Source organism: Plectropomus leopardus, chromosome 9, assembly GCF_008729295.1.
Source record: "Plectropomus leopardus isolate mb chromosome 9, YSFRI_Pleo_2.0, whole genome shotgun sequence".
NCBI lineage: Eukaryota > Metazoa > Chordata > Actinopteri > Perciformes > Serranidae > Plectropomus > Plectropomus leopardus.
The window spans coordinates 563,637-567,708 of record NC_056471.1 but is presented as its reverse complement, the minus strand read 5'-3'; the positions used below and the strand labels follow the sequence as shown (position 1 = coordinate 567,708).

General features: G+C 42.1%; 1 pseudogene; it reads right to left on the bottom strand.

Moving 5' to 3' along the window:
- Positions 1-560: 560 nt before the first annotated feature.
- Positions 561-2,946, bottom strand: LOC121948431 (annotated as a pseudogene).
- Between the last annotated feature and the right edge of the window lie 1,126 nt (positions 2,947-4,072).

Here is a 4,072-nt window from a genome sequence, read left to right as displayed (position 1 = left end):
GCTTTACAGCATACGACATCCTTCTGCCCTCAGACCTTCACATTGCCTGAGGAAAACGCCCCCCAAAAAAACCCTGTAACGGGGGAAAAAAATGAAAGAAACATCAGGAAGAACAGCTGAGGAGGGATTCCTCTTCCAGGATGGACAGATGTGCAATAGATGTCGTAAATAACAATTAAATTACAATAATGACAAAAAAGAAAGAGAAAGAGAGAGGGAAAGAGAGGGGGAGAGATGCACTGCAATAATGGTAACAATAGCATGTCATATTATAATAGTGATAGGTGAAAAATTACGAAATGCACTCTGATAGTGGAGGCATGACGCATAATAATAGGCAGCCAAGATTGCAGCCAGAATCCGAGAAAACTAGGAAACAAGGGACCACAAATGCTCCGGAGAGGCAACAGAGTTAGCATAATGCAGTTAACAGACATAAACGTTTACAGATGGAGTGAGCAAGAGAAGAAAGAGGAGCTCAGTGTATCTTAGAAAGTCCCTTGGCAGATTAAAACTATGTCAGCCTAACTAGGGGCTGGTCCAGGCAACGTGAGCCAGCCCTAGTTATAAGCTTTATTAAAGAGCAAGGTCTTAAGTCTACCCTTAAAAGTGGAAACAGTGTCTGCCTCCCTCACCAAAACTGGAAGATTGTTCCATAAAAGAGGAGTGTCAGGGCTAGTTTCTGGACCCCAAATGCAGCACACAAGTCTTTTTGAGGCTTTATTAACAAAGCGAGATTGTCCACAATCACAACAATGTCCAAAACAGAAGAAAGTCCACTTCGGTGACCCACCAAGCCGAACCGCAGAACGGGCCAAACCAATGACGTGGTTCGGGCAGGGGACCCACCGGGAGAGCAGAGCTGGTGAGTCAAGCAACACAGATGAATTCACTCCAGTAATGGCAGAACTCTCTGGAGAGCAGGCTCGCAGAATACCTCTTTTCCTCGGGGAGCAGGATGGAGGAAGACGCAGATCTAACTCGAAGGCAGGTCGGATCACCGGGGCAGACACAGAGCAGGTTAGTCAGGGACGGACAGAGAGGCTGGCAGACAGGCACAGAATGCTGGAAAGTCTCTCATCAGACAGAACAATCTGGCACTGAGGGTGAGACACAGGGCAGGTTATATAGGCGGGGACAGGAAATGAGCAACAGGTGGAGGTGGTTACTGCTGACGAGGGTGCAGCCAGGCAGAGGGAGAGAGCGAGGAAAGCACTGCAGGTGGAAGAAATCAGGCTGATTAGGAGAGAGGTGTGTGAGGAGAGGCTGCAGAGGAGCAGACATGACAAGGAGCATGACAAATGAAGGCTCTGGCTCTCATCCTCCATTTGGAGACTTTGGAAACCACAAGTGACCCTGTGTTTTCAGAATGCAGTGATCTTGAGGGTTGGTAGGGAACTAGGGACCGATAAGATGGAGCCTGACCATTTAGAGCTTTGTAAGTAAGGAGGGGGACTTTAAATTCAATTCTGGATTTTACAGGGAGCCACTGCAAAGAAACTAAAACAGGAGAAATATGGTCCCTTTTCTTGGTTCCTATTAGAACATGTGCAGCAGCATTCAGCACCAGTTGGAGAGCCTCCAGAGATTTGTTGGGGCAACTGGATATTAGGGAGTTACAGTGATCCAGTCTAGAAGTAACAAATGCGTGTACAAATTTTTGGCGTCTGTTTGACACAGGATATGTCTAATTTTTGCAATGTTACGCAAGTGAAAGTAAGTGGTCCTTGTTTCTTTGGGAGGCAAAAGATAGATCTTGATCAAATATAACTCTGAGGTTCCTTACAGTTGTGCTAGAGGCCAAGGTAATGCCATCTAGAGAAGTTAAGGAGTTTCTGAGGTGTTTGGGGCCAAGAACAATAACTTCATTTTTGTCTGAATTTAACATCAAGAAATTGCGGTTCATCAAGACTTTTATGTCCTTAAGACATGCTTGTAGTCTAGATCACTGATCACTGTTTCATAGATCGATACAGTTGCGTATCATCCGCATAACAATGGAAATTTACAGAGTGGCTTCTATTAATTTTGCCTTGACGAAGCATATATAAGGTGAAAAGGATTGGTCCAAGCACAGAACCTTGTGACACTCTGGGAACAGTCTGAAAAGTATTATTTAAACCAGCTTAGTGCAGTGAAAAGAAAGTTTAAATTAAAACAAAGTAAAGACCTTCAAAAAAGTCCCTCAACCATAATATTTTAATAATTCTGTAACATAATTTTAAATACATAATTATGATAATTACACATATAGTTTTCCACTAGCTTTTTAATTTACAATTTGTGGAACATTTCTCACCATGTTGCAAATTGTGTTTTCCCATATTTTTTTCAATTTAATGGTTTAAATATTTGTAAATGGCATCTGAGTGAAATTGCTCCAGGTTTGAAAGGGTAAAACAATATGTGCATTCAAAGTCCTACTTTAGTAAAAGTAAGAAGTATTGTCAGTATGTTGTGGTAAAAGTGTCAAAAGTAAATAAACTCGTTTTGCAGTAAAATGCCCCCTGTGACTGCTACAATATTAATGAAATATATATATGTTTCTTAGACAAGAATATGAAATAAGAAATGAAATAATCAGAAAACACTGGGTCTTGGAACTGTATTCACAACATAGTAGGCTGAACTTGTTAACTATCTTTTTAACAGCAACTAATTACTGGAACTACCACTGTTGTAAGACAACAATTGGCAAGGTGAGGACTAATCTGGCTCTGACAGATGTTCTTTTAACAAGGGCCTCAGCTGTCTGTACAGTCTGGTTGCTTCAACAGTATTAAGCCCAGCCTCCAGATGATGTTCTTCCATCACCAAAACACGGAGCTGGTGAAGGTCTGGATCACAGAAAAGGCAAACATCCTCTTCCACAATGATGTCTAGCCTGTAGTAGTCCACTGGTTGGAGGTAGTCCTGTGCCTGGTAAAGTTCTGGTGCATGATACATGAGGAACGATTTCCCATGATGCAAGTCATGTACAGGTACAAGTCATCTGATGGGTATTCCACATTCTCACCACAATGTCTAACTCATCCTGTAAAAGAAAAGACAGTGAGTGAGCAAGAGTGACTGATTGAATGAGTTTTTGAGTGAGTGAGTATGAGTAAGTATGTGTGAGTGAGTCAGTATGATGGACTTTCTGACTGACTGACTGAATTAGTGAGTAAATATGACTGACTGGGTGAGTTAGTGAGTGAGTGAAAATGACTGACTGAGTTAATGAGGGAGTAAATATGACTGACTGAGTTAGTGAGTGACTGAGCATGACCGACTGAGTGAGTGAGTATGTGTGAGTGAGAGAGTGAGTATGAGTGAGAGATAGAGAGAGGGAGAGAGAGAGAGGTTACCTTAATGACACTGAGAAAGCAGAATTGAATGAGACCTTTGTCCACCATATCCCTATTGAATTCGCCAACAGACTGGAAATCCTGTAACAAGTCTCTCCAGTAGTCTCCATTCTGTCTTCGATAGTTTCCCCACCAGCTTTCAATCCATTGATTTGTAGTGCTTGTTCCTTGAAAAACACAAGGTCCGCAAACTGTGCCATTTTTGTCCTCACACAGAAAACACTGTAATCTATTGACATGTACATTCTCTGTACCAAGATCAGATCTGATCATTTTGGGGCATCCCCTATGCTCACTTACAGCATCAATGAAATAAGATGCAACAACCTCTGGTTTACTGTTTGTAAAGTTTGCTTGCATCCAGATGATATATCACAAGAAGCCATCAATGCACCCATTAACTCCAATGCCAAACGGTGTGAGTTTATCGTACGAGTCCATGTACCAAATCTAATTTGGTCCCAGCACACTATAATGCCTTCTTCTTAGTCTCCTTCCTCTTCTCTGTACTATACCTTCTAGGTCCAAAACAGATTGAACTTCATACACCAGGTTTCTAGTGACCCGCAATCCTGCTGATCTGCATTTCTAAGTCATCAAGCCTTGCAAGCAGTCTTCTTAGATGACGCAGACCGATGTGTATATTGTGTCTAACGGCAAGGCATAAAGCTATTTCAGCGTGAATCAGGCTTTGTTTGAAAAGATTTGTGATGTGGTGGTCAATA